Source organism: Apium graveolens, chromosome 1 (assembly GCF_009905375.1).
Source record: "Apium graveolens cultivar Ventura chromosome 1, ASM990537v1, whole genome shotgun sequence".
Taxonomy (NCBI): Eukaryota; Viridiplantae; Streptophyta; class Magnoliopsida; order Apiales; family Apiaceae; genus Apium; species Apium graveolens.
In genome coordinates, this window is record NC_133647.1 from 111,939,003 (window position 1) to 111,965,440 (window position 26,438).

The 26,438-nt window shown below is 35.4% G+C and overlaps 2 long non-coding RNA genes across 2 annotated transcripts; both read left to right on the top strand.

The window, feature by feature from the left end:
* The first annotated feature begins 743 nt into the window (after positions 1-743).
* LOC141720463 (uncharacterized) lies at positions 744-3,089 on the top strand. The gene is made up of 3 exons (XR_012574378.1): positions 744-869; positions 1,860-2,052; positions 2,874-3,089. It is a non-coding gene; the product is annotated as an uncharacterized LOC141720463 (long non-coding RNA).
* Positions 3,090-9,827: 6,738 nt separating this feature from the next.
* LOC141720467 (uncharacterized) lies at positions 9,828-12,264 on the top strand. Its single transcript, XR_012574381.1, has 3 exons — positions 9,828-10,008; positions 11,000-11,192; positions 12,014-12,264. It is a non-coding gene; the product is annotated as an uncharacterized LOC141720467 (long non-coding RNA).
* The last annotated feature ends 14,174 nt before the right edge of the window (positions 12,265-26,438 follow it).

Below are 26,438 nucleotides of genomic sequence, written 5' to 3' on the forward strand. Positions count from 1 at the left end.
CATTATGGAAATTATTAAATAAAATATGTGTGTTGGTTTTGACCACTATATGATGCTTGAGTATTATTTATGTGTGATTTGCGGAGTACCGGGTTGTCCGCGTGATCAATTATGGAGTCGTATGGAATTATTTTCACTTTTAAAAGTGAATTTAGTGCAAATTTATTTGCATAAATATTTGGAATGTGTCTAAAATTATTTTTATGGTTTTATAATTATAATAATTATTTTTTTTGGGATTTTACAAAATTTGGAAATCAACATTTCATCAATTATTTAACCCTGTATTATTTTCTGATTACATTTATTTGTAAAATCTGTATTTAATTTCAGAATTATTCAAAAATTATGAAACTCATATTTATTTAAGTTTGGAATATTTTGAGAATTTTAAAATTATTTTGGAAATTTTCGGGATTAATTTTACCCTCGCGTTGATTCGTTTATTCGTTAAATGCGGGTATAAATTTTGTTTTAGAAATTATTTTAAAATTTTGAAAACTATGTTTTTATTTAATTCGGGATATTTATAATATTTTAAGACTATTATGATAATTTTCCAAGTTTATTTTTATGTGCAACGGATTCATTTAAATGCATTGGGCAAATCAGAATTGGACTAAAATATATAGATACGTGTCAAATTGCAGTACATGTGTCTCATTTCTGTTCACCGTAGGGTACATGGCAGCTATTGGTTGCATAAAGGATAAAAAGAATAAATAAATAAACCAAAAAGAAGGGATAAACACGGCTGTGTTCATCTCCTTCTTTCCCAATCTCTCTGATTTTAATCTCTCGGTAATCTCTCATCTTTCCTCTCCCCCTGTTCTTCGGTTCTTCTCTGCTCCGGCCGTCTGTTTCCGCCAGTAAGTCGTCGCCTCCACCTCGTTTTTTTCCGGTGGCCGCCTTGATTCCGGCCGCAGCTCTGTTTCGCCTTGATTTGTTACATTTGTGTGCGCGTGTGTGTGGTTTATGTTTGGGTGTGTGTGATTATCGTGTACATACACCTCTGTTATGAGGTTGTTGTTCCATTCTATCCGGTTACCGCCGGAAAAAGCTCCGGTGAGGTGACCCTGGTTCGTTTTGTTTGGGCAGCACGTGCGTGTTTGTCACATTTTGCTGTTTTGCCGAATTGTTCTTGTTGAAAATAATTGATTAATTTTATTGATATCTGCAGGAATTATTGAGTACAATTCATGAAATAAATATTTTGCGAAAATTGTTATTATTTAATCGGTAAAGTTCGTATGGAAACCCGAAATATTCGGGCACCGACGAATTTTACCGCCGTCAGCGATGAGCCTCGGCGAGCCGACGGTGGACGGTGATGATATAATTCTGAGTCCTAATATTTTTAAATAAATATAAAATACGAAAAGTAATTATTTAAAAGTTGTATCGTTAATTGAATTGTGATGGTGGTTGTTGGATTGTGCGATTGGTTGTGAATTGACGTCGAGTTGTTCGACGGGTAATCCGATAAACAGAGAGGACGCTGCCCGATTTCCGGGAAAATCGAACTACGGAAATACGGGAGCGTATCCGAGGATTATCGGGACATCGAGTGAGTATACGTGAATACTTATACGTATGTTTTATACAGAACCTGATTATATGTGGTGTTGTATGTTTTGACCAAAACACAGTAACCCTAATTTTGTAAAATGACAAGTATACGAATTTTCTGAAAACGAACACCAAACCGATTTCTCGAGAATGTGAACCCTAATTGTTGTCTGTGTTATTCTAATATGAATGATTACGAGTCGGGGTTTGAATATTTTCGGGTGAAAATTAGTATCGAGGATATGTCAAGCATACCTAGACGTCTAATATAAGGTATTTCGACCCTGTAGGTTATAATCGGGAACCTGAAAGTGGACGATGGACTAAAGATAACATAGTGGTCAGTTGACGAGCTCAATAGAGTTTCAACATAAAGACCTGAATGTCGAGGTCGAATCCAGAGTGACATAGTGGTTGGATGTAAAAGCCGAAGCGGCAGAGTTGGTCCAGAATTGATCAGTAATAATTATAAAGCCTTGTAAGGCAAGTATTTCTGAACTTTTCTCCAAAATGCATCGCAAATATTTTCGAATTGTTTTATAACATGTCGTTATTATGCAAAATAACTCCTGTTTTAAATTGCAAGTGCTATAAACAATTTATCCTTGAACCTTGATCTTTCTTGATCTTGAGCCATAAGCCCTATTCTTTGTAAAACCATCTTTTGCTGATCCTCGGATACAAACCACACAAATATGATACTACTTTCCAAAGGTATCACTACCAAACACAAAATGCTAAAACAAAATTGTTTGAAAACACAGAAATTTTTATACTCCAGCCATTCTTTATAACATCAAAGAACTACACCTCAAAAAAATCACTATTTGTCTTATACCTGATTATTTCACAGATTAAAAGCTGTTTCTTTTACATACCTGATATACCCTTGTGATATTCATGAGTTTCCTTACATTTTATTCAAATGTTTACTCATCATTGAGTATGATCTTGTGATAGCAAATTATATTGTTTATCATATTGAACTGCTTTAGGATTGGATAGTTTTATATATGTGGACCAGATTCGTGGTCAGACCATACAATGGTCAAGTTAGGCCAATGTGTGCCTTGGATCCAGTAATTAGAGCAGTGCTGTGTGCTTGCTCGGGGTTAGTGCGTGACTGATCAGCAGCCTAACCTTGGTTTTAAAACTTAAAATGAATATCCAATTCTAATGATTAGTTAAAAGAAACTTGATTCCCTTGAATCATCTCAATTGATCATTGTTTAACTTCGGATATCATTATCGTGACTTGCTGAGCTAGTTAGCTCACCCTTGCGATTCTTTTATGTATTTTACAGTTGAAAAGAATGTGGATGATAGTGACGTTCCTCAGTCCAAAGTGCGGGCTAAGGTTCCAGTAAGTTAAATCGAGCTAGCAGAAGCTTCATGCAGTATAGAGATAGTCAGATTGCAAGAATGATTTTATTTTCAATTGTAAGTTAAATTAGTTGGGATTTGGTACATTGTAATAAAAGTTAAGATTGTGGCTTGTTTTCATACTTTAACCTGTTGTGATCCGTGGTTTTGTGAAGCAGGGTCATTGCAATTAATATTTTATGTACAGGTTAATATATTATGAATGTGTTGTGGACCCCAAACTTCTGACCCGGGTTTGGAGGGCGCCACAGGTTGGTATCAGAGCTACAGGTTATAAGTCACTGAAACAAGCCTAGAGTGTCAGGATTGGGTAGAGGGTTAGGATTAGGAATAGGGAATAGAAAGATAAGACATTGTGAGGTTGAGCGCGATGGTGTAGTAGGTCTCCGGCACGGCTCGTGTTGCGATTCAGGATTCTTAACTAGCGACGTGATATCCAGGTAACGGCAATGGCAGATCCTAATTTCCTTGCATTAACTGATCATTTGGAGCCTTCCGTGTAAGGATCGTCATCTTCTCTCAGATTCGATTTGCGCTTTGTTCTCCATCAGTATTAGCAGTATTACCTTCTGTTATGACAGTTGCGCCTCCCCAAGTTATACAACGCTATTCTATTATCTCTCGATATGAGACTATCTATTCAAGAACCTTCATTTTCTTATTCTTGTTCTTTTGAACATTCAACTATGAATGTATCTTTTCTGTTTACTATACACCATATTCTATATCCCCAGTTTAGAACTTGTTTTATGAAGCGACTATACCTACGAGGATGGATTCGAGAGTTACAGTAAATAGTGAGCGCTTGAGATATAAATAAATGTGAGAAGAAGTTTAGAGAGAAGATTTAAGTGTTTTAGAGGATAGCTGTTATTGGGTTAAAAGAAGCCATTAGTGACTAAGCCACCCGTGAATAATTATAGGATGGATTAGCTGAATTTTGAAAGAATTAGAGAGAAAGGTATAAATCTGGAATCTTTGGTGAAATTAAATGATGATGCTATGATAAATGCGATATGTAAAGTAGTGATGTGATGTGATATGGGCAAACTTTGTTTTATGAAATAGATTTGTTGACTATTGGATAGTCTGTTCCACTTAGCGATTGCAAAGTTGTTAACGGGAGTATTACCAGTATGGGAGCCTTGATAGGAAGCTACGAATAAGATAACGTGCAACGACAATTAAAGTTTCATCGATTAAGGAAGGTAAATGGACACGATGAAGGAGAAAAGGTAGATTAAAGTGAACGGACCTTTATGTGATCGTTTCTTTAATTCGGTATCTTGTTATATGAAGGAAGGACAACAACCAACTCGTATAGTAAGGACAACCAGGCTTGTGATTTTCAAAATTTTTAAACAAGTTTTCGAAAAAGATTTTTCCTTTACAAAATTTCTAAAAGCCTTTTTGAATGAAATGATTTTTAAACATTGGTTGTCAAGTTACTACTTGAGTTTCTTGTTTAGCCCGGATTACCTGGAAATTTCGAGAACGAAGTAACCTATGATTATGAAGGAGTTGATTATCCCTAACAGTAAAGTGCAAGTATTGTTCGATAAAATTTGCAATAGAATCAGCGTACAGAGTAACTATACATTCAATTATTAGGACTATTAGAGTTCGAAGAATTCATTGATTCAACAGAAGCCGGAGCATGATCGAAAAGGTTGGAAAGAATTCCAAACATCTCTAAAAGAAGAATATTGTTAACAAAAGAATCGTTATATCGTATGGTTCGTGGTTATTCTAAATTAAAAAGAGGAAGCCCGAAGTTATCGGATAAGAATGCCATTATGATCGAATGGTTAAAGTATTATACGTGTAGGTGCGACATTAAAGACGCAAGACTTAACAAGTAGGAATTTACCACATTGCTTAATTTGCGAAAGCATTTCAGTATACCTTCTAAAGTTGTTATATGACGCAATTGGGATATGATTGAACAAGCTCGAAAGATGAATATAAGTGAAATGGGGATGGTGACCAATGGTATCATTCTCGTCCTCAACATTACAGCGTATATTCCTTTTTAATTCCTAAAAATGTATGAACTTCTTTTATTAATTTTTATGATGATATCAAAAAGAAAGATATTCCATTCCTTTCAAATTTATTGGCTTCCCTCAAATTTTGCTTTCTGATTGGGACAAACAGTGTTATGGTAAGACACTTTGTCAGAATGACAAAGAGTCGGGTGGGACGCCACCTAATCATATGCTGTATGCCGTAGGGTACGAGAGACTGGCCATCTTAAGTACCAATGTGGTTGTCTCATTCATATTCAAATCCTTGTTTCTTCTTTCTTTTCAACTCTCAATTTTGTTGAATTGTGAATCCTTCTAGATGCTTCATTGTACTGTCGTTCTTTGTAAGAATTTTTCAAACAAAAATCAACGAAATATGGACCAAGTGGGTAAAGTTCCATTTACTTTTCACGCATGGGAAGCAAACAAAGACATATGACGAAAATTGCAAATCACTAGCCCAGTCAGAGATGCACTAAGAGTCAAGGGAATCTACTCCAATGAGGAATACGTCTCCAAGAACGAGAATATGCGATTTTCCTGTGAAATATGTTATTCCGAATATGGACGTAATGATATGGATGATTAGGGTGAATACCTTATGCGTTAAAGTATTAAAAGATGTGGGAGAAACTTAATTGTTTATCTCTCAAGGTTTTGTTGATAAAATAAATTACCATATTGAATTGATAAGATTGTGATTAAAGGACTAGCAAGTCAAGAACGTGTGGTTGTTAAATAAGTGAGTACCAATGGTGAAATTGAGATTCCTGGCAATAAGTTGTGAAGAATTGATATTATGGAAGATAAGAGGATTTGATATTATTCTAAGGAATGGATTAACTGTTAAAGTGTGATGTCCAGACAGACCGTCACGATGAAAATATAATTGTGAGAACGCCAAATGAGAAGGTGATGAGATTCAGAAGATGAAAGAAGGAAAATAATTTGTTAATAATGATTACGGTGATTAAGATATGAGCATTATGGTGATTATGAGATAAATAAAAGTCAGAAGCAAACAAAATTTGAAGATTTTATAGCAATTAAAGAGTTTCAAGATATGTTTCCAAATGAATTATCAACATTTTCTCCAGATAGAGAAAGGAAGCTCGCGATTGACTTAACGCCTGAGATGAAGCCAGTGACTACGGCCTTACCCAAAATGGCACCAGTTAAAATGAAGAAGTTAGCAAAGTAGACGCAAAAGATATTTGAAAAGAAGCGATTAGACCCAGCATATCCTATAAGGTGCACCAGTACTAATTGTTAATAAGAAAGATGGAAGTATGTGATTATGCGTCGACGAGAAAGAGTTCAACGAGTTTACTATCAAGAACAAGTATCCGTTACCTTGACCCAATGATTTGCTTGATCAAACGAAGGAAGCAAAGTAAGTTTATAAGACTGATTTAAGATTTGATATTTCACCAATTGAAGACTAAACCTATGGATGTATCAAGGATAATTTTCAGAACTAAGTACTGTTCTCATATTGTCATCTATATTAACCAATATACCAGCAATATTTAAACTGGATGGACAATACCTTTAAGGAATATCCGAGTAAGCTATAGTTGTGATACTTAAAGTTAATGGAGGACTATGCAAAGCGTTTAATGATGACTGGAAAGTTGTGTGAAGTATAAATTTTTAGCATAAACGGTCAATGTGGAAAAGATCAAAAGGGATTCAGTAGAAATTAAAGTTACTATGAATAAAAAAGAAACCAGAAACCCCAACAAAAGTAAGAAGTGTTATTATAAGCCGGTTACTATCGAAAATTTGTGCAAGATTTCTTGGAAGTTGCCATATCTTGGGCGAAGCTGACCAGGAAAAGCAAGAAGTTTATATGAAGTAGAGAAGGGTAAAGAAAGTTTTACAGAGTCAAGTGAAAGAATGGTTTCAGCACCGGTTTTATCAATTTAAAAGTATTAAGGAGGTTTGGTAGTTTATAGTGATGCTTCTCATTAGGGAATAGGATGTGTGTCAATGCAGCACGATAGAGTTATTGTATATGCATCCAGACAACTGAAACCTTATGAGCAGAAGTATCCTACCCATAAATTGGGATTAACAGTAATAATAATATTCATTTTGAAAGATTTGGGAAACATGATATGTATGGAGAAAGGTGTAAGATCTATACGGGCCATAAGAGGTTGAAGTATGTATTCACGAGGAAAAGCAAAGATAAAGGAAATCAATAACGGACATAGAAACTATACCGGAAGAATTTTCTATGGAATTTTAGAAGTTGGAATTGGGAGTTAGAGTTTATAATTGAAACATGAGCAAGGATGGATAGTATGACCTTTCAGTCAAAGTTGTTAAGAGAAAGATAAGGATATATCAAAAGAAGATAATGGATCATGATGTTAGCAGTAGTGAGAGGAAATTTATGCGCCCAGGAGAATGATCACGATATCCCCAGGTTTTCTTCCAGCACTTGGAAGTTACAAGTAGAAGAATTAAGAAATGAGATGCCACAAGGAATTCATAGTATAAAGTATATACTTTATTGAAGAAATGCCAAAATATATGGAAAAAAAAAACAACGATAACCAGGCATAAGAAGAATATTTCAAAATGGATTAGAAAATGTTGGAGATGTCAAGGAATTAAGGTGAGCTATTGGAGGCCTAATGGATAAGGCAGACCCATGGAATGGTTTCACAAGAAGTGACTCGTGAAAGGTACCAGTGATGTTCATGAAGAAAAGGAATGAAATTATAAGAGAATGTACTGATTATCGGGAATTTAGCAAAACAATGAATAAGAAGAAGTAAGACCCTATAAAGAATTGATTACTTATAAGACCTAATTTAAGAAGTGTGTTATGTATTGAGAATTAACTTAAGATCTGACCTGAGAAAATATCAGAGATTACGATTAAAGTGAGTTCAGAGCATTGCAAGCTCGGATGATATTATGTGAAATAACAAGTGTATCAGGTAATTATAAGAAATTAAGGATCATAGTGTATAAGGAGTATTTAGATGAGCAAACTGTATTTATTGATAACATCTTCAGCTGTTCAGAAAACTATACGTTGAGTCTTCAAGAATGAAATTTTGACTAAGATTAACAAAAGATTCTGACTTGATCCACAAACAACTACCTAAGCAAAGCTGTAAGGTAACATATGCATTATGCCAACAGAGAAGATTGGATGTAATTAAGACCACCGAGGAGTTAATAGACGAATAGGAAAAAAATGGAATCTGAAGTTTAAATACTTAAAGGTGATAATACGTGGATATACGAGACTACTTTTCAGCCTTAACTGATGAAAAATGATAAGAGGTGCTTAAATGTTTAGAAACCAAGTGGAAAACGAGCACCGTCTAACATCCTTATGCGGAGAGTCAAAGTACGGAAATGATTTAGGAAATGTAAGATATGTTGAAAGGTGAAGTTTTAAAGAAACCCTGGAACGATCATTTATCAACAATGTCAGTTTTGGAATGCCACTCTACCAAGCTTCATGTGAATGCAAATGTAGTTCCCCATTTATGTTAAAATAAAGTGGCAGGAAGAAAGTTGTCAAATTCTAAGTTGAATTGGCACACCAAGAGCATAATAATATTGATTAAAGCAGCTCGTAGTAGACAAAGAAAGAAGACGAAATTGTATTGAGAAAAAGTATGAGTATAGAAATAAGACCAGTAGTTTTAGTAAAAGTGTCGTCTTGAAAGAGATTGGTTAAGTTTGAATAGAAGGGATAAGCTAAGTCCTAAAAAAAAAAATTTGTAAATCATTCGAGGTATTGATAAATATAGATAAAGTTGTTCATAAATGATATGACCGTCACACCCGTGTGTACACCTAATGTATTTTACTTGTCAATGTTAAGTGATAAGTATTGGGTTGAATTAAGTAATAGGTCAGGAGCCAATGGGGCTTTTGTCCAAAGTTGTTCTGCATAAAGTGATCAATCCAAATTTTTGATCGTCAAAGGCAAGTCCTTGGAAATGAGTGCATACCTATTGTGAGTACGTTTGAACCCTCGAGTAGAAGGGTCTACTTAGAAACTAGAGTCAGATATGCTTGACAAATATCCTCACTTGTGTAACTAGATCAGATTCTGAGGACAGAATCTTTTTAAGGGGGGAAGAATATAACGACTCGTGTATTTTTGAGTTATTTAAATATGTGATCATTATGGAAATTATTAAATAAAATATGTGTGTTGGTTTTGACCACTATATGATGCTTGAGTATTATTTATGTGTGATTTGCGGAGTACCGGGTTGTCCGCGTGATCAATTATGGAGTCGTATGGAATTATTTTCACTTTTAAAAGTGAATTTAGTGCAAATTTATTTGCATAAATATTTGGAATGTGTCTAAAATTATTTTTATGGTTTTATAATTATAATAATTATTTTTTTTGGGATTTTACAAAATTTGGAAATCAACATTTCATCAATTATTTAACCCTGTATTATTTTCTGATTACATTTATTTGTAAAATCTGTATTTAATTTCAGAATTATTCAAAAATTATGAAACTCATATTTATTTAAGTTTGGAATATTTTGAGAATTTTAAAATTATTTTGGAAATTTTCGGGATTAATTTTACCCTCGCGTTGATTCGTTTATTCGTTAAATACGGGTATAAATTTTGTTTTAGAAATTATTTTAAAATTTTGAAAACTATGTTTTTATTTAATTCGGGATATTTATAATATTTTAAGACTATTATGATAATTTTCCAAGTTTATTTTTATGTGCAACTGATTCATTTAAATGCATTGGGCAAATCAGAATTGGACTAAAATATATAGATACGTGTCAAATTGCCGTACATGTGTCTCATTTCTGTTCACCGTAGGGTACATGGCAGCTATTGGTTGCATAAAGGATAAAAAGAATAAATAAATAAACCAAAAAGAAGGGATAAACACGGCTGTGTTCATCTCCTTCTTTCCCAATCTCTCTGATTTTAATCTCTCAGTAATCTCTCATCTTTCCTCTCCCCCTGTTCTTCGGTTCTTCTCTGCTCCGGCCGTCTGTTTCCGCCAGTAAGTCGTCGCCTCCACCTCGTTTTTTTTCCGGTGGCCGCCTTGATTCCGGCCGCAGCTCTGTTTCGCCTTGATTTGTTACATTTGTGTGCGCGTGTGTGTGGTTTATGTTTGGGTGTGTGTGATTATCGTGTACATACACCTCTGTTATGAGGTTGTTGTTCCATTCTATCCGGTTACCGCCGGAAAAAGCTCCGGTGAGGTGACCCTGGTTCGTTTTGTTTGGGCAGCACGTGCGTGTTTGTCACATTTTGCTGTTTTGCCGAATTGTTCTTGTTGAAAATAATTGATTAATTTTATTGATATCTGCAGGAATTATTGAGTACAATTCATGAAATAAATATTTTGCGAAAATTGTTATTATTTAATCGGTAAAGTTCGTATGGAAACCCGAAATATTCGGGCACCGACGAATTTTACCGCCGTCAGCGATGAGCCTCGGCGAGCCGACGGTGGACGGTGATGATATAATTCTGAGTCCTAATATTTTTAAATAAATATAAAATACGAAAAGTAATTATTTAAAAGTTGTATCGTTAATTGAATTGTGATGGTGGTTGTTGGATTGTGCGATTGGTTGTGAATTGACGTCGAGTTGTTCGACGGGTAATCCGATAAACAGAGAGGACGCTGCCCGATTTCCGGGAAAATCGAACTACGGAAATACGGGAGCGTATCCGAGGATTATCGGGACATCGAGTGAGTATATGTGAATACTTATACGTATGTTTTATACAGAACCTGATTATATGTGGTGTTGTATGTTTTGACCAAAACACAGTAACCCTAATTTTGTAAAATGACAAGTATACGAATTTTCTGAAAACGAACACCAAACCGATTTCTCGAGAATGTGAACCCTAATTGTTGTCTGTGTTATTCTAATATGAATGATTACGAGTCGGGGTTTGAATATTTTCGGGTGAAAATTAGTATCGAGGATATGTCAAGCATACCTAGACGTCTAATATAAGGTATTTCGACCCTGTAGGTTATAATCGGGAACCTGAAAGTGGACGATGGACTAAAGATAACATAGTGGTCAGTTGACGAGCTCAATAGAGTTTCAACATAAAGACCTGAATGTCGAGGTCGAATCCAGAGTGACATAGTGGTTGGATGTAAAAGCCGAAGCGGCAGAGTTGGTCCAGAATTGATCAGTAATAATTATAAAGCCTTGTAAGGCAAGTATTTCTGAACTTTTCTCCAAAATGCATCGCAAATATTTTCGAATTGTTTTATAACATGTCGTTATTATGCAAAATAACTCCTGTTTTAAATTGCAAGTGCTATAAACAATTTATCCTTGAACCTTGATCTTTCTTGATCTTGAGCCATAAGCCCTATTCTTTGTAAAACCATCTTTTGCTGATCCTCGGATACAAACCACACAAATATGATACTACTTTCCAAAGGTATCACTACCAAACACAAAACGCTAAAACAAAATTGTTTGAAAACACAGAAATTTTTATACTCCAGCCATTCTTTATAACATCAAAGAACTACACCTCAAAAAAATCACTATTTGTCTTATACCTGATTATTTCACAGATTAAAAGCTGTTTCTTTTACATACCTGATATACCCTTGTGATATTCATGAGTTTCCTTACATTTTATTCAAATGTTTACTCATCATTGAGTATGATCTTGTGATAGCAAATTATATTGTTTATCATATTGAACTGATTTAGGATTGGATAGTTTTATATATGTGGACCAGATTCGTGGTCAGACCATACAATGGTCAAGTTAGGCCAATGTGTGCCTTGGATCCAGTAATTAGAGCAGTGCTGTGTGCTTGCTCGGGGTTAGTGCGTGACTGATCAGCAGCCTAACCTTGGTTTTAAAACTTAAAATGAATATCCAATTCTAATGATTAGTTAAAAGAAACTTGATTCCCTTGAATCATCTCAATTGATCATTGTTTAACTTCGGATATCGTTATCGTGACTTGCTGAGCTAGTTAGCTCACCCTTGCGATTCTTTTGTGTATTTTACAGTTGAAAAGAATGTGGATGATAGTGACGTTCCTCAGTCCAAAGTGCGGGCTAAGGTTCCAGTAAGTTAAATCGAGCTAGCAGAAGCTTCATGCAGTATAGAGATAGTCAGATTGCAAGAATGATTTTATTTTCAATTGTAAGTTAAATTAGTTGGGATTTGGTACATTGTAATAAAAGTTAAGATTGTGGCTTGTTTTCATACTTTAACCTGTTGTGATCCGTGATTTTGTGAAGCAGGGTCATTGCAATTAATATTTTATGTACAGGTTAATATATTATGAATGTGTTGTGGACCCCAAACTTCTGACCCGGGTTTGGAGGGCGCCACACTTGGCATGACAATCGGTATGATAATCCAGATTGTCATGCTAGTTCAATTTCAATTGTCTTGCTGAATTAAAACTGATTTTAATCCAATTAAAATTCTGAAAATTCTTAATATTAATTCAGAATTAATTAATCAATTAATTCAATTAATCAATAAATTAATGTTTGCAGATATAATTTATTTTCTTAATTAAATTATATGACTTAATTAATTAATAGAGAATTAATACTAATCTTGAGCAGCAACCACTCTTCTGAAAATTTCTGAAAATCACTGAGAATTATGAATCAATTCCACCACTTCAATGTTGACACTCGATGTACTGTCTGGTTCATGAGTGACTAACTTCCGCGACGTTTCTTCATGTCTTGACTTTGACACTTTGAGTTTCTTCAAATTAAATCCTTGTAATTCTCTGATACCCTGACGAGATCTCTGTCACTTGATTAAATCCCCAATCTTGATTTGTATCACTGAGGCTTGATCAATTTCTTGAACTTCTTCCAGTGAAGTAATTCCTCAAGTCTGTAGATGAACCTTATTTCTGAATCCTTTGACAAATGTTACTTTGTGAGATCTCTTTGACGGTAGATCCACTATTTACTTATTACATTCTTATTTGAGTTGAGTTAAATCCTCGAATATTCAAATAGGCTATGACATATGCCTTACAGTCTCTGTGGGAACGAACTAGAAGGTATTCTATATTACTTGCGAATGCGTATACTTGCGTGTATTATTAGTGCGTGTTTTCGCCCTAACATATTTTTGGCGCCGCTACCGGGGACTCGGCATATTTGTTTAGTTTATGTACTTACCATCATTGGTCGTTAGGACTCAGTGATTAAGATGTGTTACTTATTGTTTCCGGTTGTGTTTGAGGTACTTTAGCGAGCGTTTATGCAAACTCATTCTCGTACTCGCAAGAGGACTTTAGATACAGCTGAGGAGACAGACGAAGTTCTTGATATTCCGGAGAAGATAGATTTTGAAGATTCGGATTCAGGAAGTGAGCAGAAAGAACCAGTAAGCATGGGTGATCGTATTGTTCCGGCCGATCCAGCTCTTATTGTAATAACCCCAATTTTTGGAATTTTTTTGAAACCCTTATGAATAGTGATTTTGCTGATTATGCTGAATAAGAAAAACTTTTCATGCCACACTATGTAGGGGTTCTTTTATTGTTATTCTGAGATCATATTAGTACGCTATATGATATATAAGTGTATGTAAAGATCGTTAGAATCCAAATTCGAACACTTTGATTTTTCCCGGAAATCTACCAGATACAGAAAGAATTGAGTATAAGGTGACATGATAAAAAGGATTTAAATTCAAGGATTTTAAGAGAGGATCATAAATGGAATATAAAATATTGAGAAAGGTTTAGGGGAAGCCCAAGTAATAAGATCCCGGATATGATCCCTCGAACGATAAACGCGAACGAAAGTTAAGCGAACCGTAAAACAAATAAGCGACCAAGAGACAAGCTTGTACAAGAAGCCAAGGATTGTGACATCATCAAACCACAAGACAAAGACATGTGGCAAATGGATGACATAAGAAAGGTGACATAAGCATGACAAGTGAGATTGTTTTGTTGGTTGATTTGTAGCCAAGCATTATTTACCATGGTAAATTCTAAACTAACCAAGCTAACAAAACACCACACAAACACACCAAGCAAGCAAAAAAATTCATTTCCTCTCTTTTCTTCATGAAGCTCTCGGCTTCTTTGTTAGAAAAAGGGAAGTCCAAGCTCCTTCACTTGCTAATTTACAAGGTAATTATCCTAGCTTCTCCTAGTTAAGTTACATACTTCCTAGGAATCTTAGCTTCAAAATCCTTTCCTAGCATTTCCTATAAATCATTCAAGAAGATGGTGAATAGTACTTTCTTGAAATTAATTTTTGTGTTCTTGATTTCTTTGAAAGATCAAGCTTGTAGGAAGTTAGATTAAGGCTTCCATGGGCATTCCAAGGATCTTTTATGGATTAAAAGCTTCAAGGAAGGTATAACTCTTCATGATCTTAGTCTTAAGTTTTGTTGTTTGGATTTCCTAATGTTTAGATGATGGGTTAGTGTAATTGTGGCGCCCTCCAAACCCAGGTCAGAAGTTTAGGGTCCACACACACACCTTAATTATAACCTGCTTATAACAATAATAAAGATAATAATAATATATGCAGTGACCCTACTTACCAACCACCACAGACCGCAACAGGTTAAAGTATGCACACAAGCCAAACACACTAATATATTACAAACCGTTCAAATCCCAACTTTTTCAAACTCAAACTGAGTATTAAACATTATTACAAACTTTTACAAACTTAAATTATCCCAAAAGAAGCCTACTAGCTCAGCTTTCTCAACCTGAACCCCTAGCTCTCGCGCTGGACTGGGGATCCTCGCTACCAACTGGTTCCTTTTTAACTGGAAAGAATATAAACAACATCGCACAAATGAGCTAACTAGCTCAGCAAGTCACAATGACAAAACTGAGAATAATGATCATCAGGTGAATATGATTATGATATCAAGTGAACATTGGATTATGATTTATAATTGGATATTATACTTTTAATTTAAAAACCAAGGTTAGGCTGCTGATCAGTCACGCACTAACCCCGAGCAAGGCACACAGCATTGCTCTAACTACTGGATCCAAGGCACACATTGGCCTAACTTGACCATTATATGGTCTGACCATGAATCTGGTCCACAATTTTATAAAAACAATCCAATTCTAACATAATAACAAAATATGCAATAATAAACAATAACCGAAATCATTAACAACGATAAATATTTAACAATGAAAGGGTTTCAATCCTTGTAAGGATCAATAAGGCAATTTAAAAGCTTGGATGCTGGGTAATGAAAGAATTGGATAACAAAGGAATCAACATTTCAGGGTTTCAAAGATTTGGGCTTTCAATGCATAGGATACAATGATTGAATGTACAAGTAATCCAATTCAGTGTTTGGGATTTTGTTTGCATGTATTTGTGGAGTAGTATCGTATACTTGAGGTTCGTGTTTGGGTATACAACAATCAATGGTCTAGAAAGAATAAGGTTTATGGCTCAAGAACAATAAATGGAATCAGAGTTTAGGTTTCAGTGCTTCAAAGCACTTGCAATATCAATCTGACTATCAAATACTACAATATCTCGAGAAAGTTCAGAACACTTGCCTGATATTAGCTTACTACACTGCACTCGCTTCCAATCACAAGCGTCTTACTCCTCAACTATCTGTTTCCCTTTCCTACGTCTTGCCTCTTCTGCTCACAAATCATAAGCATCTATCAATAATTTACTCATAGAATTCTATTCAACACATACTTCTATCTACCCTTCGTTTTACCCAAATCCGATTAACGGATTGAAAGTTATGCAATAATCAAGTAAACACTGAATATATAGACCGATAGTCAATTAACAAGTCATATATAGCATATAATACATCACGTAATCAATGATATATCATTTATAAAGAAGTCTCGGGTCATTAATAGGCTTTCTGGTATTTAAAATGATTTTTAAAACATTTTTCGGAATTAAAACGGGTCGTTGGATCAATCTCGAAACTATTTTTCAGAATTTTAAAATCATTTTTAAATAAATAAATATAATTAAATAATTAATTAAAATCAATTAATAATTAATTAAATCAATTAATCAATTAATTTTCGAATTAATTGACCAATTAATCAATTAGAAATTAACTGAAATTAATTAACTAATTAATTTAGATTTATTTGTGAATTAAAAATAATTTTCAGAATTAAAATAATAATTTTTATAATTTTCAGAAATTAAAAACGAATTTTTATAATAAAAATAAATAGGAAATATGATTTTTAAACATTTTTAAAACAGAAATCCAATTTTTGCAAAGTCTGGAAACTACAGGGACCAAACTGCATCGTTTTCAAAACTATAGATACTAAAATATAATTTTCCAGGGGGGGTCGCCGGAAAACAGTCGGGGATGGCCGGAAAACACGTTCCAGGGATGCTCAGGCCACCATCACCTCCAGATCACATCTACACAACACCAGGAACACAACCATGCAATCAATTCATCCTAACAATCCCTGAGTTGGCCGGAATTTGGCCATGAAGTTTTGCAGTTTCCGGCGAACTTCGGAAAATTTAAAAAGACAACTCCCTTCTCTACAGACCTCGGTGATTCATGAAACTTATACGACTAGATTGCAAATTTCACAGAGAACACAATCCACTATATCACAACATCAATCTATCACATAATAAGAAGCCCCCAAATTTCAATTAAGAACATTCATACGGGTTATAAACCCTAATTTTAAAATTTGAAAATCAAACTCAAATTTGAACATGTTATTGAACTCCAAATCAGACGTATGACATATGAAAATCATCAGGAAAACAAGCTCTACAACATGCAATCATCAAATCATACAAACAATCATCCGAACAAAAATTCATATTTTTAATAAAATAAATTCGAAAATAAATAAATTTTTAGAAAAATAACCTTGATTTCTGCAGGTGTATGGATTACAGAATCTGGTAGAGCTCTTCAAGACCTTCAGATTGGTTACTCGAGCTTTCCAAACCGAATTCAATAACACCTCCAAATGCTTGTTTGATTCTTAGAACAGTTTTAGGAAATTAGGGTTTTTCTCTGAAAATTATATAATTATCTGTCTGCAAATGATTTTGATACGAAATAAATTATGGTAAAAGGCTATTTATAATTACGGAAAATTAGTATCCCGTTGGATCATTCCGGATATAAAATGGTACGTTTATTTGTAAAAACTGATCCAAACGGTATCGATTTTCGGGATAATTATCCAAATCAGTACAATTTGTACTGCGATCTTGGTCTCAGCGCCTGGTTACATGTATTACGAAGTGATAATTGGATAGTTTAATAAAAAGCTCCCGTTTATCGAAAATACGGGTTTTATTGATTTACCGAAACAAATATTGTATCGAAAATGTTGCGCCGTGACCCGCGCAGGACAAACCGTACGCCGGATCGAAAAAGTCGAAACATGGAATATGCTCGGAATATTACAATTAGGTTAGGAAGGAGTTCTCGAAAGAGTTTCGGGTTCCAAAAACGTAACAACGGTTGACGTCGGTTGGTTCCCGTTTTTATAAAATAGATTTTAATTACCCGGAAAAAGATTTTAGAAATTTCATATGATTCTTATAAATCCATAAACCAACATAAAAATAATTAGGAAGATATGACAATTATCTATATTTTATTTTGGACATATAAAAATTAAAATACTCAATTAATATTATTTTTGAATATTCGAGTACAGATAACACTTAACAATTAGCTCACAGAATAGATACTGAACACACATAATAATTATATAATAGCAAAAATAATTACACGATATATCCCGGATATTACATCCTTCCCCCCTTAAAAGGATTCTGTCCTCGTAATCTCTAAGAAAATAAATGAGGGTACTTTTCTCTCATATCACTTTCTAACTCCCAGGTTGACTCTTCAACCTTTGGGTTTCTCCACAATACTCTTACTAACTTTACCACTTTATTTCTCAATACTTTCTCTCTTTCCTCTATAATCTCTATCGGACTCTCTACATATGATAAATCTGCTTGAAGTTCTATTGGCTCATATTCTATTACATGCCTAGAGTCTGGATTATATTTCTTAAGCATTGATATGTGAAAAACATTGTGAATGTGCTCCATGTGCGGAGGTAACGCCAATTCGTAAGCTACTTTGCCAATATGCTTTAGGATTTCAAAAGGTCCGACATATCTTGGGTTTAGCTTCCCTTTCTTCCCAAACCTCGTTAGTCCTTTCCACGGTGATACTTTCAATAATACCAAGCTTCCTTCTTTAAATTCCATGTCTTTTCTTGACTGGTCTGCATATTTCCTTTGACGATCTTGCGTGGCTATTAATCTTTTCTGGATAATTTCAACAACTTCCTTTGTCTGCTGCACCAATTCGGGTCCGAGTATTTTGCGTTCTCCTACTTCGTCCCAATATACTGGAGATCTACATTTGCATCCATAAAGGGCTTCATAAGGTGGCATCCCAATGCTGGCATGATAACTGTTATTATAAGCAAACTCTACCAGGGGTAAATGCTCATCCCAACTTCCTTTGAAATCAATAGCACAAACACGTAGCATGTCCTCGATTGTCTGGATCGTTCTTTCACTTTGGCAATCCGTTTGGGGGTGATAGGCCGTACTCATATTCAATCTTGTTCCCAAACATTCTTGAAAACTCTTCCAGAATCTTGAATTAAACCTTGGATCTCTATCAGATACGATAGACACTGGAACTCCATGACGAACTACGATCTCTTTCAAGTAAATATGAACTAACTCGTCGAGCGAAAATCGTTCATTTATAGGCAGAAAATGAGCTGACTTGGTAAGTCTATCTACTATAACCCAAATGGCATCATGATTAGCCCTTGTCCTTGGTAATCCAACTATGAAATCCATGGTAATATGTTCCCACTTCCACTTTGGAATCTCCAATGGCTGTAGCAATCCGCTTGGTCTCTGATGCTCTGCTTTAACTCTCTGACAGGTATAGCATTTGCTAACCCATTCCGTAATTTCCCTCTTCCTATCTGGCCACCAATAATTCTTCTTTAAATCTCTGTACATTTTGGTACTCCCTGGATGGATGGAATATCTTGAACTATATGCCTCTTGTAAAATTTCATTTTTCAGCTCCGTTACTGGTGGAATCCAAATTCTTGAAGAAAACCTAAGAATACCTTGATCATCTTGTTGCGTGCATAATTCCTCACCTACCAAACTATTTATATCTTGATCCATTACCTCTTTCTGGCATTTCTTTATTTTCTCCAATAACTCCGGTTGGAAAATCATACTGTACACTTTTGCTTCCTCAGGCTTGTAAATTCTAATCTCCAATTCCAATTTTTGAAATTCTTTATATATCTCTTCAGGTACGGATAACACATTTAACCTTTCCTTTCGACTTAACGCATCTGCTACAACGTTCACCTTACCGGGATGATAATTAATCGAGCAATCATAATCCTTGATCAATTCTAACCATCTCCTTTGTCTCATATTAAGTTCCTTCTGGGTAAATATATATTTCAAACTTTTGTGATCCGTGAAAATCTCACATTTTTCTCCATACAAATAATGTCTCCAAATCTTCAAAGCAAATACTATGGCTGCTAACTCCAAATCATGAGTAGGGTACTTCTGTTCGTGTGGTTTCAATTGCCTTGACGCATACGCAATCACCTTGTCTTGCTGCATAAGAACACATCCTAATCCTTTGTAAGAAGCATCGCTATAAATTACAAAATTCCCTTGATCATCTGGAAGTGACAAAACAGGTGCTGTGATTAATCTCCGCTTCAATTCCTGAAAACTTTCTTCGCACTTGTCATTCCATATAAACTTTTCATTTTTTTGTGTAAGCTTTGTGAATGGTGTTGCAATTCTTGAGAAATTCTGAACGAATCGTCGATAATATCCTGCCAATCCCAAGAAACTTCTTACCTTAGTGGGTGTTCTCGGTCTTTCCCAATTCGTAATTGCCTCGATCTTTGTCGGGTCCACTTTGATCCCTTCATTACTGACTATGTGTCCTAAGAACTGAACTTCCTGTAGCCAATTCACACTTCGACAATTTAGCATATAACTTCTTTTTCCTTAAAATCTCCAAAGCTGTCCTTAAATGTTCCGCATGATCCTCCTCCATCTTTGAATAGATCAAAATATCGTCTATAAATACTATAACGAACTTGTCCAAATATTCCTTGAAAATTTTATTCATCAGGTCCATAAACGCTGCTGAGGCGTTGGTCAATCCAAAAGACATCACTAAAAACTCGTAATGTCCATACCTTGTTCTGAAAGCTGTCTTTGGTATATCTTCTGGTTTGATCCTCAGTTGATGATATCCCGATCTTAAATCGATTTTGGAGAAATACTTGGCTCCCTTCAATTGGTCAAACAAATCATCAATTCTGGGTAACGGATACTTATTCTTGATTGTCAACTTGTTGAGCTCCCTATAGTCGATGCACAGTCTCATGCTTCTATCCTTCTTCTTGACAAATAATACCGGTGCACCCCACGGGGATACGCTGGGTCTGATTACTCCTTTCTCTAACAGCTCTTGTAATTGCTTTGCTAACTCTTTCATCTCAACGGGCGCCATTCTATACGGGGCCTTGGATATTGGTTCGGTTCCAGGTGCTAAGTCGATTACAAATTCAATTTCTCTATCTGGAGGAAGTCCTGGTAACTCGTCAGGAAACATGTCTGGAAATTCCTTCACAACCGGAATATCTTCAAGTTTTGCTGGCTCCTGACTTCTGTCGATCACATATGCTACGAAATGCTCACATCCTTGTCGTAGTAACTTCTTGGCTTGAATCATCATTAAGAACTTATTTACCTGCTTCTGTCCCTTGAACGTTACTATTCTTTCGTCTGGCGTTTTCACCATTACTTTCTTATTTCGACAATCTATCTGAGCATCATGCTTAGATAACAAATCCATCCCTAATATAACATCAAATTCTCCTAACTTAAACGGTATCAAATCTACACAAAACTTACTACCAGAAATCTTAATCTCATAATTCCCACAAACTTGGTTAACAGTTACACGTTCTTTATTTGCTAATTCCACAGTCATTATTTCATTTAAATACCCAACTGGACAATTTAACTTACTAACAAAATCTTGTGAAACAAACGATCGAGTTGCTCCCGAATCTATTAACACTTTGGCACATAAAGAATCTACATTAAGCGTACCTGCCACGACATCCGCATCCTGGATCGCATCCTTCACCGACATGTTAAAAACTCTAGCCCTCAGAGTCTCATTCACTATTGGGGTAGATCCCATAATCCTTAATGCATTACTGACTTGGGCTGGTGTCTTGCAATCCCTGGCCATATGTCCTGGCTTTCCATATTTGAAGCATGTAAATCCAATGGCTGGAACCTTCACTGCTGGATTTCGGATAGGTTGATCCTTATTTGCTGGCTCTCTTGCTGGCTGATTTCGGCACTCCCTCGAGTAGTGCCCTTTCTAGTTGCATTTAAAACATACCACATTCAACTTGTTACAAACTCCTCCATGCTTCTTTCCACATACTTGACAATCTGGAAAAGTTAATCTCAACTGATTCGGCTGATTCACATTAGCTGGACGATTGCCCTGGCCTCCGTCTCCTGCATTTTATCTCCTGAAATTAAAATTTCTCCCTGGCTGAAACTTGCCCTTCTTAAAATTTGGAAACTTCCCTGTTTGTGACTGACCCTCACTTCCCTCAACTTTCCTTTTCTTGCTTTCCTTTTCTTTCTGGAACATCTCACTCTCTGTCTCTGCGATCATAGCCTTCTGTTCAACCCCGGCATAGGTATTCAATTCAAAAATAGCTACCTTCCCTCTGATCCATGGCTTCAAGCCTTGCTGGAATCTCTTAGCTTTCTTTCTATCAGTATCAACATACGACGTCACATACCTTGACAATTCCTCAAACTTCCCCTCATAATCTGTTACCAACATGTTCCCTTGCTTTAATTCTAAAAACTTCAGCTCCATTTGATCCTGAACAAACTGAGGAAAATACTTTTCTAAAAACAATTCCTTAAACCTTTCCCAAGTAATAACATCTGTGCTTTCCAATATCTTCACCATCTCCCACCAATAGGTGGCCTCATTCTTCAGATAGTAACTTGCAAATTCAACCTTCTGCTCCTCTTTCACTTTTACCAAGGTAAATGCCTTCTCTATTTCCTTTAACCACACATTTGCTTCAATTGGGTCTAAGGAACCTTTGAATTCTGGTGGGTTTACTGCCTGAAAAGTTTTGAAAGTTACCTGGGGATTGGTCTGTCTCTGCTGTTGTTGTGCCAGGTGAACTGTTTGTTGGGCCAGGATTTGAAGAATCTGGGCTATTGCTGGGTCCATGGGTCCTGGTTCACCATCTGGTTTGTATCATCTTGGTTGTTATTGTTGTTGTTGTTGGTTTCTTCATTATGGGTGTTGGTGCGGGTATTTCTTCTGGGAGGCATTTTCTGTAAAGAATCAATCAATTTATTTAGCTTTTAAATCAAATCTTTGTATAAAAGAAAAGTTTTGTAAAATAGGAATATCTCTTTTTGAAAACAGTTGTAACTAAGTAAATTGCATGCTTCTTTACAGAATATAAACAGTTATGGAAAACAGGGTACATGGTATCACAGGGTATACTGGTGCAATAAATAAGGTAAAGTAAAACAGGTGCGATAAAGTAAATGACAGTGTTGGAAAAGAAAAGGTACTGATATATAGATCAAAAGTTTTAGGTAGTACAAGCGTAAAGACGCTTCGAAAGTAAAAGCAAAAAAGGTACAACAACCTACTCACTAGTCAACATTGCTAGTCTATAAATACAACTCAAAAGTCTAGTGATACACACTACACACTACTGTACATACTACATAACCATAACAACACTGCTCAGCATCTCCATCTCAAAATCTATGGCTCATAGCAAATCTGGACCTCCTATCTCCTCAAGCTCCTCTAGAACCCACTTAGCCCACTCCACTAGGAAATCAGGGGTGATGTCCTCATGTGTAGCCTCAGCAATCCTCACAGCAGCTGCTCTACGAAATGCCTGGAGCCTCTCCCTAAGTCGCCTCTCACCACTCCCCATCTCTCTGGTACGCATGATATGCAATAACTCCTGGATCTGACCCTGTAGGAATCGCTGCTCCATAAGGCAAGCCTCAAACTGATGATATGGGACAGGATAGGAAGAGAACTGGAAAGGTACTCCTGTGACTAAATGACTAGTAAAGCCTGAATCAGCAGGTGGGGGTCCTCTGATAGGTGGCCTCATGCCTGGAGGTGGAATAGCCTACAATGGTACGGGCTGCAACACCGGTGGAGGTAGAATAGCCAATGCTAGTGGAATCACAGGACGTGGATCCGATGCTGGTGCTCCAACTGAAGGCTCTGAGTGATCAGTTGATACGGGAATAAAAGAGTCGGCCATCTCTGCTATCTGAAATCATATCGTAATATAAGAATCTTGTACCACGACGCAAACTATACTAATACCGGTTATACCATAACACTCAACCTCTCGACGTTCTATCATCCTATACCTTACTTCTAATCCTATCCCTCTACCCATTCCCATCAACCTAGGCTTGTGTCAGTGACTTATAACCTGTAGCTCTGATACCAAACCTGTGGCGCCCTCCAAACCCGGGTCAGAAGTTTGGGGTCCACACACACACCTTAATTATAACCTGCTTATAACAATAATAAAGATAATAATAATATATGCAGTGACCCTACTTACCAACCACCACAGACCGCAACATGTTAAAGTATGCACACAAGCCAAACACACTAATATATTATAAACCGTTCAAATCCCAACTTTTTCAAACTCAAACTGAGTATTAAACATTATTACAAACTTTTACAAACTTAAATTATCCCAAAAGAAGCCTACTAGCTCAGCTTTCTCAACCTGAACCCCTAGCTCTCGCGCTGGACTGGGCATCCTCGCTACCAACTGGTTCCTTTTTAACTGGAAAGAATATAAACAACATCTCACAAATGAGCTAACTAGCTCAGCAAGTCACAATGACAAAACTGAGAATAATGATCATCAGGTGAATATGATTATGATATCAAGTGAACATTGGATTATGATTTAGAATTGGATATTATACTTTTAATTTAAAAACCAAGGTTAGGCTGCTGATCAGTCACGCACTAACCCCGAGCAAGGCACACAACATTGCTCTAACTACTGGATCCAAGGCACACATTGGCCTAACTTGACCATTATATGGTCTGACCACGAATCTGGTCCAAAATTTTATAAAAACAATCCAATTCTAACATAATAACAGAATATGCAATAATAAACAATAACCGAAATCATTAACAACAATAAATGTTTAACAATGAAAGGGTTTCAATCCTTGTAAGGATCAATAAGGCAATTTAAAAGCTTGGATGATGGGTAATGAAAGATTTGGATAACAAAGGAATCAACATTTCAGGGTTTCAAAGATTTGGGCTTTCAATGCATAGGATACAATGATTGAATGTACAAGTAATTCAATTCAGTGTTTGGGATTTTGTTTGCATGTATTTATGGAGTAGTATCATATACTTGAGGTTCGTGTTTGGGTATACAACAATCAATGGTCTAGAAAGAATAAGGTTTACGGCTCAAGAACAATAACTGGAATCAGAGTTTAGGTTTCAGTGCTTCAAAGCACTTGCAATATCAATCTGACTATCAAATACTACAATATCTCGAGAAAGTTCAGAACATTTGCCTGATATTAGCTTACTACACTGCACTCGCTTCCAATCACAAGCGTCTTACTCCTCAACTATCTGTTTCCCTTTCCTACGTCTTGCCTCTTCTGCTCACATATCATAAGCATCTATCAATAATTTACTCATAGAATTCTATTCAACACATACTTCTATCTACCTTCGTTTTACCTAAATCCGATTAACGGATTGAAAATTATGCAATAATCAAGTAAACACAGAATATATAGACCGATAGTCAATTAACAAGTCACATATAGCATATAATACATCACGTAATCAATGATATATCATTTATAAAGAAGTCTCGGGTCATAAATAGGCTCTCTGGTATTTAAAATGATTTTTAAAACATTTTTCGGAATTAAAACGGGTCGTTGGATCAATTTCGGGTTAATAAACAGGGTTCGGTTGGCCAATTCTGGCTCCGAATTAATTTTAGAATAATTATCGAGCCTTGGAAATAATTTAGAATAATAGTTTAAAGCTCGAAACTATTTTTCAGGATTTTTAAATCATTTTTAAATAATTAAATCTAATTAAATAATTAATTAAAATCAATTAATAATTAATTAAATCAATTAATCAATTATTTTTTGAATTAATTGACCAATTAATCAATTAGAAATTAACTGAAATTAATTAACTAATTAATTTAGATTTATTTGTGAATTAAAAATAATTTTCAGAATTAAAATAATAATTTTTAGAATTTTCAGAAATTAAAAACGAATTTTTATAATAAATATAAATAGGAAATATGATTTTTAAATATTTTTAAAACAGAAATCCAATTTTTGCAAAGTCTGGAAACTACAGGGACCAAACTGCATCGTTTTCAAAACTATAGGTACTAAACTATAATTTTCCAGGGGGGTCGCCGGAAAATAGTCGGGGATGGCCGGAAAACACGTTCCAGGGATGCTCAGGCCACCATCACCTCCAGATCACATCTACCCAACACCAGGAACACAACCATGCAATCAATTCATCCTAACAATCCTTGAGTTGGCCGGAATTTGGCCGTGAAGTTTTGCAGTTTCCGGCGAACTTCGGAAAATTTAAAAAGACAACTCCCTTCTCTACAGACCTCGGTGATTCATGAAACTTATACGACTAGATTGCAAATTTCACAGAGAACACAATCCACTATATCACAACATAAATCTATCACAGAATAAGAAACCCCCAAATTTCAATTAAGAACATTCATACGGGTTATAAACCCTAATTTTAAAATTCGAAAATCAAACTCAAATTTGAACATGTTATTGAACTCCAAATCAGACGTATGACATATGAAAATCCTCAGGAAAACAAGCTCTACAACATGTAATCATCAAATCATACAAACAATCATCCGAACAAAAATTCATATTTTTAATAAAATAAATTCGAAAATAAATAAATTTTTAGAAAAATAACCTTGATTTCTGCAGGTGTATGGATTACAGAATCTGGTAGAGCTCTTCAAGACCTTCAGATTGGTTACTCGAGCTTTCCAAACCGAATTCAATAACACCTCCAAATGCTTGTTTGATTCTTAGAACAGTTTTAGGAAATTAGGGTTTTTCTCTGAAAATTATATAATTATCTGTCTGCAAATGATTTTGATACGAAATAAATTACGGTAAAAGGCTATTTATAATTACAGAAAATTAGTATCCCGTTGGATCATTCCGGATATAAAACGGTACGTTTATTTGTAAAAACTGATCCAAACGGTAT